Source organism: Dermacentor variabilis, chromosome 6, assembly GCF_050947875.1.
Source record: "Dermacentor variabilis isolate Ectoservices chromosome 6, ASM5094787v1, whole genome shotgun sequence".
Lineage (NCBI taxonomy): Eukaryota > Metazoa > Arthropoda > Arachnida > Ixodida > Ixodidae > Dermacentor > Dermacentor variabilis.
The window spans coordinates 104,505,603-104,522,228 of NC_134573.1; the positions used below are offsets into that span (position 1 = coordinate 104,505,603).

Sequence of the window (16,626 nt, forward strand, 5' to 3'; positions counted from 1 at the left end):
ACACGTGCGTATGGCTTATCCTTGTATGCTCTCCAAGGCGCGAAAGTTCGTCTTGCATGCATTTGACAACACTGGTAGGCTGTAACGTAGGCGTCCGAGAAACAAAACCCTGTAAAGCTGCAACATAGAATGGACTGGTGTACCCCAGTTTTTCCCTCAGCGAAATTTGAAGACCTGAGCAATGGCGACTAACTTCTTCTTCAAATAGACGCAGTGAGGGTTCCACGAGAAGTTGCGGTCAATGATGACGCCCAGAAAGCGATGCGTCTTAACATAGGATACAGCTTGACCATTGATGGAAACAGGATACAATGACATTTGTTTGTGCGTAAAACCAAGTAATGCGCACTTTTCAGTAGACACACTGAGGCCTTGTACTCTGAGATAAGATGGTTGCCGCCAGCTGAGGGCGAGTCACCGCAGAGGCCCAGATGCAAATGTCGTCGGCGTATATTGAGACATGAACTGTCTGCGGTAGGTAATCCGCTAGTCCTACCACGACGAGGTTGAACAAAATAGGGCTCAATACTCCACCCTGCGGCACACCACGGCAGATGTAATGGTCTGAAGTTGGGCCGTCTTCGGTCTGTAAGAAAAAACGCCCCTCAGTCAAATAGTCCCGAATCCATTTATACATCCGGCCACCAATTCCAACAGCCTCAAGTGAGTTCAGTATGGCCTCATGGGCGACGTTGTCGTATGCTCCTTTTATACCTAGAAAAAGTGCCGCAGATAGGCGCTTGAGGCTTTTTTGATTTTGGATCCATGTTACGATGTCAATGACGTTGTCGATGGACGTGCGACCTCGACGAAAGCCTGTCATGGCGTCCGGATAGATGTTGAGTCGTTCTAGGTACTATTCCAAGCGAGCAAGAATCATTCTTTCCATGACTTTGCCGACGCAGCTCGAAAGCGCAATCGGACGATATGATGAGAGCTCAAGCGGAGACTTTCCAGGTTTCAAAATTGGGATCAAGCGGCTCGATTTCCACTGTTTAGGAACGACGCCGTTCTGCCAAGACTCATTGTAGTAGTTGAGCAGCTCATCACGTGCATCATGTCCAAGGTGGCATAGGGCAGCATACGTGATGCCATCAGGTCCATGGTGACGAAGAACGCCTGCAGGTCGCCAACGCAGCATCGAGCTCTTCGAGTGAAAATAGCACGTTCATTTCTGGTACACGTACCTCAGGGATGTCATTCAATGCTGCGTCAGTAATGATGGCCACGGACCCAGCAACCCGTGCACAGAACTCTTCCGCAACTTGAAGTTCCGAGGGGCGTTGGTAGAGGGCCAGAACAGCGAAGGGCTTCCTTTGATGCGGAGATGTGCGAAGACCCCTAACCGTTCCCCATATATGCGAGAGCGATTTTCGGGGATTAAGCGACTGACAGAAACTTTTCCATCGCTTGTCTTCCAGTTTATCCATGCGACGTTGGACTTTCTTTTGTATGCGTCGTGAAGCCCTCAGATCCAAGACGGACTTCGTGTGCCGATACCTCCTCTCCGCCTGTTGGCGTGCCGCACGCAGCCTCTCCAGTTCCATGTCCAAGTCTGTTCGCCTTGCTGACCTTGTAAGCGAGCAGATGGATGTTTTCAATGCCTCTGCGATTGCTTCTTCGATAGTGTGTGAAAGGCCTTCCCGACATGTGTCATCCATATCCTTCTTAAACTTTGACCAATCAACTGTACGCAAGACAGTAGAGGAACGTTGCTCAACTCCTCTAATCTTTATGTATGTTGGAATATGGTCGCTTCCATGTGTTTCCAGGTCCGCAAACCATTGGACGCTCGAGGCAAAGCGCCGCGACACCAAAGTTAAGTCCAAGCAGCTACTATAGGTCGTGCCTCGCAGAAATGTAGGGCTGCCGTCATTCACACAGCACAAATCATGGTCGGCGGCAAAGGAGGCAAGACTCCTGCCTTTGGAGTCAATTTTAGTGCTTCCCCATAGCTGGTGATGCGCTTTGAAGTCACCTGTGATAACCCAGGGGCCACTGTTCATTAGTAATATTTTCTTAAGTCGTTCGCCGTCAAAGTGACCCGCTGGGGATATGTAGGCTCCAATTAGTGTAAATGACACATTCTTCTTTTGGACATTTAGGCAGACATATTGGTTGTCGTCATGAGGCTCTACCGCGTTAGCGACATATGTTAAGTCCGTGCGGATGTAGATGATCACTTTTGTGCTCGCACCGCATGTGGACGAGACGAAAGATTCATAACCGGACAGTCTGAGTGGAGTTGATGTATTTGGTTCGCAAATGACCAGTATGGGGAAGCGATTTGTGAAAATGAATTGGCGAAAGTCTGATATACGGGTCCTTAGACCCCTGGCATTCCACTGAAAGATCGACGCACTTTTAAGTTCAGTGCGAAAGGGGACTATTGGTCGAGCCATGATGCTTAAACGATGCTAGCAAGCACTGGATTTAGTGCATCCAGTATTTGCAGAGCGCTTCGAGCTGCTGGTGTTTGCAGCTTGTTCAGTATAATGCGCATGGTATTAATTAGCAATTGCAGCATATCAGCCACCTGCCTGTCTTGGTCGCACAAATCGCCGACAGTAGACGTCGGGGGTTGTCCAGCGAAAGTTTGCTGTGATTCTGTTGGTGAATGTTATTAAGGATGGCGACGTCTACGCCGTAGATAATGCCGGTGACTATGTCAGATCCCAGAGGGATGTAAGATACACAGAAAGTAGACAACACCAGCCATTCCGTAGCGGGTGTGTGCATTAATGTGCATTTCTGTCGGCTGCGCCTGCATCTAAACATTTGTGGCATGACGTTACACTTGCCTGACCGCGTTACGTTTGGTTAAACATTTGATCGCAATTGCGCCATTAACATATTATTTCCGCAAGACTATAACACTTCATTTACGTCCTTTTCTGCAAGCATTTCGGTCATAGGGTTACACATGCATGACATTTACTTTATCATTTGCGCAAACATCACTGAAAGTTCCGCTTAACACCGATTCCCACATAAGCGTGTGATATTTTATTTAGCGCCGAAATACCAGCACTAGCACGTCAGGGCAACGCGAGGAATTTCCAAGGATGTTCTGATATTTGGGTCGTTGTAGCTCAGTAAAAGTTCTTGAAACTTCACAATTTTGGTTTTTGGTTTTCTTATATTACAGCGTATAGTCACAGTAAATTTGCTTTGTCAGAGCGCAATATTTACGACGTCACGTCTGCCTGGTGCGGTAACTTGGAGGCGGCATCGTTATAAATCTTTTGATTTTGATTATTTTCAGGCTTACAGTCTTCTCTCATGGTAACAGCGGCTTCATTGGTTTTGTAGAAATGAAATTTACTAATGTTTTCACTAATTTCGTGTGCGTGTGCGCGCGTGTGTGTGTGCGTGCGTGCGTGTGTGTGCGTGTGTGTGCGTGTGTGTGTTTGGCATGTACAAGATGATGCCTGCTGGTAAAGCTAAATCAGTGCTACCTCGACACATAACGACAAAAATAATCACAGCATCCGAGCGCGCATCGTGGTTATCATCATTGTAAATTAGGGGTGTAAAGAGACCTTGAAGGCTGTGGGAAGTTTAAAAAAAATTCACCGTGTTTACATAATCATCGCTGTAACGTTTATACAAATTTTTCTTTCATATTTTCGTATACTTCAGCGATAAATGCGTTCTAAATAGAAGTTACTGGACAGCGAATTGTCTGTTGATTGTCTTCTTTCTTAAAATTTTTTGCCGACTCTGAATGTTACGTCGACTGAAATGAGCGCTCCGCTTCTCTTTAATTAGCTGAGAAAAAAGTGTGAAAATGGGCCTCTTTAACCAGAGCCGGCTATGATGAGTGTATGCGTAGGTATGTATAGTGGCTGCTTTACCCTGGCTGTACTGTAGTCATTGACTGAAGCAAAAATGAACGAACGCTCGCCAAAATCAGAAATAAATAAAGAACAAAGGTTCGCGCTTGATATGGATGGCAAACAAGCGACCAGGACAACGCACTTCCGTGGACCAAGTTTTCCGATACCCCTGCGCGAGTGTCGAACAATGCAAGCAAACGGCGTCGTGTTTGCGCCTAGCGGACGGAGAAATGCCTGACATTTAGTTATGATAACAACCGAGCGCTTGGGAACGGAGGTGATAGGAGATGTGCTCTGCAAACGCAGAGACGAGCACAACAAGAACCAGCTCGACCCTTGAGGGCAAATAGCGTAAGTTCCCTCTCCGCTTGAGCAGTTGACGTAGACAAACTTCATGCAGTAGGCGTTGCTGATAAGCGAAAAATCAAGCGTGTCTATAGTGAGGGCAGCACGTGTAGCGAAATATAGAGCATATTTTTGTGCTTCAGATAAAATGTTACTGCCCAAAGCAAAGCGACAACGTCTCCTGGAGCCGAGTTTGAACCTCCGTAACGTGACGTAGCGTTACGTTCAGTGCACGTTTTAAGTTTTCGTCGGCAGGATAAGAAAGGTATACGAAAAGAGGATTTCACATCGAGAGAATACGAAAATTGAACAAGGGATTAGGAAAATTCAAACACTGTGACATAATTATCCCAATAACAATTACCTTCTAAAAATGAAAGTTTCCAACGCTGTAGAGTGACGTCCAAAGTGAACAACTTAGATCGTTCTCATGGCTAAGGTGAGAGGGATACGGGGGTAAGTCTTTATTTAATTGCTAATAAGACACAAGCTTTAATACCTTTGGCCTTTCATAAAGCGCGTCGTCTTTACGCATTCGTCGTCGTCGTCGTGCCGTCAATGCTGTGCCGTTGGCTTCTCAGCCTCAGTAAGTTACTTGGTGTCTAAATCTGCATCTCTCTTTTGTTATTTACAGCGATAGGGTTTAGGCTTTTCAATTGGAACTTTGCGCGGCGTAGCGACCGAGCCGTGACCAGTATGTCGCGCGCGAAGCCAGGACGGTCGCGCTTCAACGCCCGAGGGCACATCCCCTTGTGCAATGGAACAATTGCGAGGTAGCTCGAGCATTCATATTCGACGACGCCAGCATTGCGAAAGCCGTGAAGTCTGGTTGAAGCGTCGAAGCATGGTTGTGGGTCGGGCGAGTGTTGCGAAAAACAACTGCCGCAAGTCTGCATTCTCCATCTTTCTTTTTTCTTTTTCGAGAAAGAGAGAGAGAGAGAGAGCAATGATAAAGGAAAGGTCAGGAGGTTGGCCATGCTGATCCCGGTTGGCTATCCTGCACTGGAGAAAGGCGAAAGTACAGAGTGAAAGATGAGAACAACGAGAGAAGGGTTCATAGCATGCGCTGCACACATGGACATGCCTTCATCGTTCACATTTTCAGAAGCACTTAGGAGCAATGTATTAACATTACGAGGGGGTTGAAGCTCTGTGACGTTATGAACCGCGACCAGTGTATGTCGCGGCTCATGAGCTGAAGGTTATGTATTACGACATATTGCTATTTCTCCACTGCATTGCTCCATTAAAACTACAACAATAACGCGTAAAGAACGGGGGTTAACCGAGGGGCCCGATTTTATTAATCGTATCATGAGAAGCCAGTAAACAATGTTGCTTTTTGTCCACTTTGATTGCTATTAATTTATCATTTCTTTAATTCAGTTAGTAAGTACAATTTCCCCTACGTTGTTCTTCGTGTCTTTGTTTGTTGATTTCTCATGAAACAATCATGTGTGATATTAATGGGACAGCTGAGAGAAAAGCACCCTAAAAGCGACCTGCGAAGCCTTCTGGGTTCAATGGTATCACGGTGAAGCACAGCTGATTCGATTGCTTTTTTAAAATTATTATTTCGGCGACTACGGGGCGAACACTGTAAAGACAAACAAACGCTCGTGTGCGTTCATTTCGCTGACCCCGTCTTCCAGAAACACTGAAACTTTCTAGCAACCATCAGTTACCTACTGTCCGAAGGATATAACCAGTTCAGTTTCCCCCAAGTGGCCAAAGCTCCATAAAAATGTATTCAGAATTATTTCTCCACTGACCCCCTATGAACCATAGAGTGGCGGTGAGCTACTATGGCCTCCATTGGCTTCGGTGGGGTGGCATAAGTACCAAACGAACATTTGTGACGTCCTCAATAACACATAGACGGCAAAATAAGGCTCTTCCGTGCTTCTGGCCCCCGGCCGATGGAGTGCGTCGCTTCGGTGCATATCCGATGTGAAGCGGTTTCAGACAGCAAGGTGCGGGGTCTCCTGCACGAAGCCTCCGCCACCCGCGGGTCAGGCGGGTCAGTGCGCGGGTCAGTGCTGCCCGCAGCGTGAGGGTCAGAGGTCAAGGTCTCAACGACTGGGCGGTGCGGTTCAGCGGACTGGCGAGGACCGGTCCGTTCCGCTTCGAGAACGTTAGCGCGGGAGTTGACCAAGCGGTGGATCGCAAACGGATGACCCTGCTTGGACCGCGGCTGTCCGCATGTATATTACCTGTACATTGTGGCAAAGTGAACGACCAAGCCAGCGCAAACGCCCCGACGCTGTGCACGAAGTCGTCGTTTTGATTCTTGGACGTGGAGCCCGCTTTTCGACGGAGGCGGAATGCAAAGGAAGGCGGGTACGCGTGCAATTGTCGTTTACAGTGGGCGATGAAAATTAGTCCAGAAACACGTCCATTACGTTGCACTGTTATGTGCGTTGCTTCGGGACGTTAAACAATCAGCCAGATCCTTTTTATTTATTTTTTCGGAACCACTAAAATTTCACAGGCAGAGATATGAAACTCTCCTGTCGGATATTTCTGTGCGCCCAAGGCTGTCAGAATGATTACATAGTTTTCAACTATGTATTTTGTCAACGCACGTCTAGTTAGATCTCCGTTGTCGTCCTCTACAAAATTTTGCTACGACCTAACGATAAGGGTATTACAAGTGCGACAAGAAAACACCCTTAAGGGCGTAAACATTTTTTACGGTGTAGGAGGTAATCTGCGGTGGGTGCAAAGCTAGGGCGTGTCCAGGTGGCTTGTCACTCCACATGCGGTGTTTTCCTCAGTGCCTAGCGTTGGAAGTCGCGTAATTTCAAGTGTCAAATACGCGTTTATGCGAGGGGCAGCCCGAAGCGTCCGCTCCCCGGTGCCGGCGCCCTTCATCACGACAGCACTGTGACAGCGAGCTTTCGCGGTCATCGAGTGTGATCTGTTCATGCCGCCTGCCTGTGCGCGCATGGCACCGTGTTTGCTAATTTATTTAGGAAGTGCTCTTTACTGCAATCTATACGGCCGATAAAACTGCGACCCAAATGAAGGACCACCACAAGCATGTTCCGTGCTCCCAACCACCTGACCAGCGTGCTCACTGTATTCGCGGGATCTACTGCCGCAGTCCCGAGCTCTCTCTCTCTCTCTCTCTCTCTCTCTCTCTCTATATATATATATATATATATATATATATATATATATATATATATATATATATAGCCACTGTACCATTGCTAAATCACCTGCCAGCCATTCCACGACCTTCACCACACCTTCCTTTCCACTCTCCTACCCTCTCCAGGTGTGACTCTACCGCAGTGGGGTATAACGCGCTCGTGTACCGCAACCTGGCTCACTGGCTTGTGTTCGTTTGTTAAAAGGAAAAAAAAAAACACTACGCACCGGTTGCAAGAGGCCTTTTGCACATCATATTTTTAAAAAATGCTGGAAATAATCATTGTCGAAATGCCGATATATTTATGTAAATTGATGATTTATTCCTTGCTACTGCCGTTCAGAATGACCACAGCTTTTTAGAGGCCATCCGAAGGTCTTATTTCATTTTCTTTCTTTCTTCACTTCACTTTTGAAAACGACACCCGCTAGAGTTGTTCGTTATAGAGTAGATGCCTGCCAAATCGTGATGCTAGACATATTAAGAGCGAAGGCGGCCGGCCATTGGGCCATTGAAAAATCGCTCTTACGTACGAAACGCATAGTGCATGGAGGTCCTAGACTCACTTTTTTTTTTGACCAAGCATCGCTTATGGCCGGTGCAGCGCGCCAGTGTTCACGGACCCCGTTCTTGTGCAATGACAGTGACCTCGTATTCGACGAGGTCGAGTGCGCGCTTATCACCGCGTGGCGCTGTTTCCTTTCCGTCTTCGTGCACCGTGCATTCTGGGAAGCAGAAGTAACGAGCGGATATAAGCCTCTCAAGAACGAAGTTATTATAATCGTTTTTTTCTATTACTTTAGATTCTCTGTTCAGTCATTGACTTAGCTGTAATCTAGTTCGCGAGGTGGCGGGAACAGGCCAGGAAGCAACACATGCACTACAGCTCTTGAAGGAGGAACCTTGGTACCTTGCTCTTTCTTTCTCCCTTTCTTTCTTCGCCTTCGCTCTCACTTTCTATCTTTCCGTTTTGTACTTACAGAGTTCATAAAGTTGGAGCAAGGCGACTTCTATAACCCTCGTTGTTTCATGCGGAATGAACTGTGCAAATATTTCCTCAACCTTGTATGTACTGTGTACTTCGTAAGCAAATACTCGGAAGTTTGATGTCAGATTTATTGTTATTGGCTTCATGCGTACAAACAGAAAATGTGGCATGACAGCTTCTTTTACGTTTTCTTTACGAGTTATTTTTAATGCAACATGACATTTCAACGTGAGCATACACTCATACATAACACAGGGTGTCCCAGCTAACGTATAGCGAAGCTGCCTAAAAAAAAAAAATTGCAGACACACTCGACGATCATTACCAATATAAGAGAAGAGAACGAACGACCGTACGAAAATACGAACGAAAAAACGAACGAAAGAACGAAAAAACGAAAAAACGAAAAAACGAACGAACGAACGGGCGAACGAGCGAACGAACGAACGAACGAACGAACGAAAAAAAGAAAGAAAGAAAGAACGAACGAACGTTTTCCTTGCGGAGTCCGCCCACTGACTATCAGCCAATGACCAACCACGAAAACGGGAAAAAGAGGCAAAGAAAGGTAATAGCTATAAGGCTGCCACGGTGAATGGTTATCGGACCTTTCGATCATGACTCCTCTTCCGCCAGCAGAATACCTTTTGCGTATATTTACCCGGGGCTAAATATAGAAATAAATATACGCTTCTTTAATTAAAGGGCATGACTTCCGATGGGAAAGAGGTCACTGCGTTATTAAACACCCCATTCAATCGTTTGTCCAGCGTATTAAAATTTTTTTTTCGTGCTTTACTGGTGGCGCGCAAAATACGAAAACTGCGGCAGCATGATCACACGTCCGCTCGCCGCGAAACCAGCAGTATCATAAGTTATTTGAAGTGTCTAAGTGAATCTGCTCACTGCCTGACTCGGCAACCATCTAATCATTGCTTAGACCGCGATCATCCCTCCGAACACGCAGCTCGCGATCACCAAAAGCCAACACCTATATGAGACCGGGCATGCGGCTTTTATCGACATTGTCCAATTCCGCCATATTCGCTATGTTTTCAGGGACCCTATAGAGAGGGAAGGGAAGTCGGCTTGTCGGCCAGGAATCCAGTCGTCAACGTTATGTAAACGATAGCGGGTCGGGCCAAGCGAGCGTCGAGGCGAGTTAGCTAAACCGGCCACCGAGGGGTTGCTTTACTCGCCCATCCCCGCTTGGACATAGGGCATGTAAATGCAATCGGGTCGGGATGGTTCAACTTTACTTCTGACTCGACCCGCTAAGGTCGAGTTCATGTAAACGAAGCTATTGTCGAATTATCAATCTTGCCAGCTTTGATCGGCCTACAGGGCTGCTTGTTATGCGGCCTCTCTGTTTGACTCCAAAATGCAGTCATATTACTCAATTTGACAATGTGGCGGAATTTGGCAGTGTCTAAAATAGCCCGCCGTCAACTCACAGGCCACTTCGAAGGGGTCGCCGAGTCAGGCAGAGATCGAACCGACTTAACTCCTTCAAACCACTCTGGTCGCGCGATGCTTTTCGTAGTTCGCGTGCCGCAAGCAAAGCGGGAAAAAAATAATCACTTAGATCATAGCTAATGGCGTAGTGAAAACGACTGAAGGGAATATTTGCGGACATAATAACAACTTTCCCATTGCAAGTCACACCCTCGTAGCTTAAAAATTATCAATTTGTTTAATTAATATTACCTGGCTATGAAGGTATAATTAGTACACTATGATGATCATAGTGGCGTAAGAGAACTCAGGACCGAACAACTTTGGCCTCGTAACCGCATATTGTAGCTACTTTTCTAACAGCATGTCTAACGGCACCAGTGTGACGCACCCTGTATCATTAATGGTGTATCCGACAAGTTGACCTACAAAATACGTAATAAAATGCGCGTCATCGATACCGCACACTTCATCCTGAGGAGCATTAATAAACGACAGCAAACCTTTGCTTGCCGGCTCTAAAGGACTACTACGTCGTATTTCTTTCCCCCTAGCGATCGAGTGCTGACGCATACGTTCGCGGCTTCTCAGCGATTGCGACACTCCCGGAATTGAAGTCTTGATGATTTCAACGTGCTGTACCGGAAGTGGTGACACGTTTGTTTCATAGGAACGGCGCGCTGTGTATCGAGAAATTATGAACTGTAGATTTAGGATGAAACCTCGTAGGGGCCATGCCAACATTTCACGGTTGTAAAAAAAAAAAAAAAAAAAAGGTGTATATGCATGTTAGTTGCAAGATGAGTGCCTGAGCAGGCCTTCAGAAGTAGCAGCGATATTTTGCCCCAATACCCGTCGCTGTAATTTATTACTTACGACGTTCCGTTATACTGGACACGAAGCCGTGGGTTCAATTCCCGGCCGTGGCTATCGTGGCGGGGAATATTTTGGGTGAAATAAACATACCACTTGGAGATACTTATGAACAGTTATGGTTACGCTCTCGGCAGACGCTATTCTTGGTGCATGTATGCTAAATGTTAGCCTTCATCTATTTAATTATTTCTTTTGATGTGAAACGATCTTCAACTTAGTTTAACTTTAATTAGCCTAGACTTGAGGAGGGAACGGAAGAAACTGGTACATCAGAAGCCGATCAATGAGTTAGCGGTAAGAGGGAAAATAGAGGAATTCCGGATCAAGCTACAGAACAGGTATTCGGCTTTAACTCAGGAAGAGGACCTTAGTGTTGAAGCAATGAACGACATTCTTACGGGCATCATTAAGGAGTGTGCAATAGAAGTCGGTGGTAACTCCGTTAGACAGGATACCAGTAAGCTATCACAGCAGACTAAAGATCTGATCAAGAAACGCCAATGTATGAAAGCCTCTAACCCTACAGCTAGAACAGAACTGGCAGAACTTTCTAAGTTAATCAACACGCGTAAGACAGCTCCCAGTTGAAAATGACAACAGAGGTTGTGTTCAGTACTACAGAAATTTCTGTAGTACAACAGGATTTTTCTGTAGTAACTACAGATTCCTGATGGAGCGACAGACTTTTCTGATGTACAACAGACATTTGTTGTTGCTACTACAGAAGTACAGTCTGTCGTATGTCTGTTGTTACAACAGAAAGCTGAAGCTCTACAACAGATTTTTGTAGTACTACAGAAAAATTTGTCATCACTACAGGCACCCTGTTGTCCCAACAGAAATGCTCCTGAAGTAACCCGAAAAACTTCTGTAGTGCTACAGAGAGCTGTTGAAATACTACAGAAACCTATTGTGGCAACAGGCCCCCAATTGTCACAACAGAAGTGTTCCTGATGTAATGCGACCAACTTCTGTTGTACTACAGAAAAATGTTGTTGTACGACAGAAACCTATAATTGCAACAGGCCCCCAGTTGTCATAACAGAAGTGTTCCTGAAGTAATGGACAAACTTCTGTTGTACTACAGAGAACTGTTCCACAACGGAAACCTATCGCCGCAACATGTACCCAATGATGACAACAGAAGTGCACTGAAATTGTGTGATGCGACAAGCTTCTGTAGTGCCCGGTTGAAAAAGACAAGAGGAATTCCTGTCGCAACTACAGAAATTCTGTTGTACGACAGAAGTTGTTGACATTTCTTAATTGGGAGACATTTCTGACGTTATGACAGAGATTCTGATTTCGCAACAGAAGCCTTCTGTCGCGACAACAAGAGTTCTGAAGTCGGAACAACAGCTTTATATCCTGACAGCGACTCCGACGTTATGACACCAATTCTGACGTCGCAGCAGAAACATTCGGTCGCGGAGGCCAAGAGTTCCGAAGTCGCAACAGAAGCGCTTTCCGTCGCGGTCCTTTAAAATTGTATGTTTTCGCATCGGTAGTGTACACTGTACTTTTCTCTTGCGCGGTATTCAATCGCGCTTCTTTAAAGCCGGCGATGCTGATGGCACCGACACCGGTATTAAAGTCGACGTGGCGAATAGTTATAATTGTGCCGTGACGACGCGGCACCAGCAACGCCCTACCGGCCTCCTCAAAATCGGTGGCTGATCAAAATCATACCATCTGCGGGAATGGCTGCGTATCCGTTCTTTTTTGGGGGGTAAGATGTGGCACACAGGCCTGTGGACTTACATGTGCTGTTACACTGACACATTAGTTAATTACCCAGGAATATTTCACAAGCTTATGCGAAGCGGAAAAGAAGATTTGGGTTGTTCCACAAAGTTCCGTGAAAAGCTGTCTCGCTCGGGTCTCATTAATCTGGTACAATGCTGCCGTGAGAAGCCAGTATGCTGTCAGAAAGAACTCTCATCCACGAATGTTTATGTAGCTATTTTGCATTGAACACACGAATTATATGCGCGCTCAAAAGTGTAAAGAACGAGAGACAACTGTCGAAACTAGCAGTAACAACCCTAAAAGTCAACGTTGTCTATTTCTGAATTTCTTATTTAATATGGATATCGTACATCAAAATCGATGTTCTAGCACTGCACGATGTACCTGTCGATGGTATGAACACTCTTGCTCTTCTAGACATGCGGCACTTGACGCGGTGGAGTGATAGCGGATCTTGGCTCTCAAAATGCAAATGTAAACATCAGCGCATCAGCACGTCGTACTATTCACATGGCCAAAACGTACACTCGAAAAGCATGGCAGGCGTGGTGCAGTGGTAAGGTGCCGGGCTCGGAATCGTGAGGTCGCGTGTTCGAATCCTAGGCGAAGACGTTTTTTTTTTTCTAAATTTTTTTTACTTTTATGTTTTTCTTTTATGTACTAACAAATTTACATAACCTTACGGACGTCTCTGTCAATTTTTAATTAAATATTGATCAAGAACTACAGAACTTTCTACTACAGGACGTCACACTACAGACAACAGAACTACAGGCAACAGAACTACAGGCAACAGAACTACAGGCAACAGAACTACAGAACCAACGTCCCAAAATACGACAGACTGCAAAAATTTCCTGTTGTGTTTTTCAACTGGGCTGACATAAGGAACTATAATATGGATAGAATTGAACATGCTCTCTGGAACGGAGGAAGCCTAAAAGCAGTGAAGAAGAAGCTAGGAATAGGCAAGAATCAGAAGTATGCGTTAAGAGACAAAGCCGGCAATATTATTACTAATAGGAATGAGATAGTTGAAGTGGCTGAGGAGTTCTATAGAGATTTATACAGTAACAGTAGCCCCCACGACGGCAATGTGAGAGAGAATAGTCTAGAGGAATTTGAAATCCCACAAGTAACGCCGGAAGAAGTAAAGAACGCCTTGGGAGCTATGCAAAGGAGCAAGGCAGCTGGGGAGGATCAGGTAACAGCAGATTTGTTGAAGGATGGTAGGCAGATTGTTCTAGAAAATCTGGCCACCCTGTATACGCAATGCCTCATGACCTCGAGCGTACCGGAATCTTGGAAGAACGCTAACATAATCCTAATCCATAAGAAAGGGGATGCCAAGGACTTAAAACATTATAGACCGATCAGCTTACTGTCCGTTGCTTACAAAATATTTACTAAGGTAATCGCCAATAGAATCAGGAACACATTAGACTTCTGCCAATCAAAGGAACAGGCAGGATTCCGTAAAGGCTACTCAACAATAGACCATATTCACACTATCAATCAGGTGATAGAGAAATGTGCGGAATATAACCAACCCTTATATATAGCTTTCATTGATTACGAGAAAGCGTTTGATTCAGTCGAAACGTCAGCAGTCATGGAGGCATTACGGAGTCAGGGTGTAGACGAGCCATATGTAAAAATACTGAAAGATATCTATAGCGGCTCCACAGCCGCCGTAGTCCTCCATAAAGAAAGCAACAAAATCCCAATAAAGAAAGGCGTCAGGCAAGGAGATACGATCTCTCCAATGCTATTCACAGCGTGTTTACAGGAGGCATTCAGAGACCTGGATTAGGAAGAATTCGGGATAAGAGTTAATGGACAATACCTTAATAACTTGCGATTCGCTGATGATATTGCCTTGCTTAGTAACTCAGGGGACCAATTGCAATGCATGCTCACTGACCTGGAGAGCCAAAGCAGAAGGGTGTCTCTAAAAATTAATCTGCAGAAAACTAAAGTAATGTTTAACAGTCTCGCAAGAGAACTGCAGTTTACGATAGGTAGCGAGGCACTGGAATTGGTAAGGGAATACATCTACTTAGGGCAGGTAGTGACCGCGGATCCGGATCACGAGACTGAAATAATCAGAATCATAAGAATGGGCTGCGGTGCGTTTGGCAGGCATTCTCAGATCATGAACAGCAGGTTGCCATTATCCCTCAAGAGAAAAGTGCATAACAGCTGTGTCTTACCAGTACTCACGTACGGGGCAGAAACCTGGAGGCTTACGAAAAAGGTAATACTTAAGTGGAGGACGACGCAACGAGCTATGGAAAGAAGAATGATAGGTGTAACGTTAAGGGATAAGAAAAGAGCAGATTGGGTGAGGGAACAAACTCGAGTTAATGACATCTTAGTTGAAATCAAGAAAAAGAAATGGGCATGGGCAGGACATGTAATGAGGAGGGAAGATAACCGATGGTCATTAAGGGTTACGGACTGGATTCTAAGGGATGGGAAGCGTAGCAGGGGGCGGCAGAAAGTTAGGTGAGCGGATGGGATGAAGTTTGCAGGGGCGACATGGCCACAACTAGTACATGACCGGGGTAGTTGGAGAAGTATGGGAGAGGCCTTTGCCCTGCAGTGGGCGTAACCAGGCTGATGATGATGATGATGATGATGATGATGATGATGATGATGATGATGATGATGATGATGATGATGATGATGATGATGATGATGATCTTTAACTCCTGTAAACATAGGGAAATCACTTGCAAAAGCCCCGTGTAATGTTACATGTATGTAACGAAAACATGTAATCTTGTTTATCGCTTTGCAACTGTACTTCCCATGCAAGCGCCTTACTTTGTCATCATGGAGAGGAAAGAATCTATTCCTCGACCATCCATGTGTCGCGGGCAGAAATGACCACCGTTGTCGCGCGCCACGCACGACGCAATCGGAGCTAAATTTGGCTCCTCGCCCAACGTTCGGAGAGGCGCAGCTCGGCAGTACACGTTTGTTGCTGCGAGAAGGAGTGGTCGTTTTTGAGAGAGCTCGACTCGGCCATATTTGTTACAATTCATTAAACTTAAATCTGTGTTCATCAGGAGTTATAAGGGTTGCAATTGTGCGATACTTTGCACAAATATGACGGTTGCTCGCGACTATGGCGCCGCCACGCATTCGTCACAGAAGGCACAGAAATGGCGTGCATGAGACCCGGGCAGCAAGACAGAGGAATGTCAATTCGCGCCCACCAACTCTGACCACGGCGGGCCAACTCCGAATAGGGAGCGAGCGCGATTGCAAGATTAAACCGAAGGAGCGCCATTATAGCTGTGTCATAAGTAAAGCATATGTAAGCTTTGTAATTGCTTGAATAAATGTCACTTCTATATTTCGTTACATCATTTTAGTACCCTAGTGCCCATACATTCTCAGCTGCACGCACAGGACGCTTCACGTAACTCCACTACAGGTGCTGCGTCCCCGATGCAGCCTACCCGATTAACCTTGCAAGCTAACGCTTGAGCAGGTGTTTTAAAGTGGCAAAAATAAAATGTTCTGCGGCATGGTCCAGAAAAAAAGTAATTTTGGAGCATCAAGAAAAAAAAAATATAGCAGAGCGTGGTTTCGATCCACGGACCTCTGGGTTATGGGCCCAGCACGCTTCCACTGCGCCACTCTGCTGAGCGGAAATTGCGACGCAAATGGGCTGCGCAATTTGTGTGGGGGAATACCAACCGGTCTTTCGAACATAAACGCGCATTCTTCTTTTATTTTGCACCCTCGCCATATTTTCTAATATTTATGCTTTTCTAACGTCCATCAACGTTCTTGCCTCATATCAAGCTCAACTGTTTTAGGGCTTCTCACGCCTGACTACAACGAGACGAAGCTTGGCTTATCCAGTGACACAACACGCATCCAAGAGGGAACGAGGTGTGGATGCTCGTTCAATCTGCATCATCGATTCGAGAGGCCACTATCTCGTCCGTTGGCGAGTGTGATACGCAGCGCTCCAGGTGTCTCTCTAGTAGAATTGCTGTTGAAGAGCAAAGTCAACTATTGCGACATACGATTGTAACCATGTCGGCATAGATATACTCACTACTCCCCCGCCTTGTCTCGGCTGTATCGTACGACGCGCTCAAGAACTTGGCTGCGTTGGCCTTCAGTCCTACGTCGGTCTTGTGCTGATACCACATGCGCCATCTTATCATGAAGACATTTTCCTGCGTTTTCTTTTT

The 16,626-nt window shown here is 45.9% G+C and overlaps 1 non-coding gene across 1 annotated transcript; it reads right to left on the reverse strand.

The window, feature by feature from the left end:
- Positions 1-15,994: 15,994 nt before the first annotated feature.
- Positions 15,995-16,066, reverse strand: TRNAM-CAU (transfer RNA methionine (anticodon CAU)). Its single transcript has one exon. It is a non-coding gene; the product is annotated as a tRNA-Met (tRNA).
- Positions 16,067-16,626: the final 560 nt, after the last annotated feature.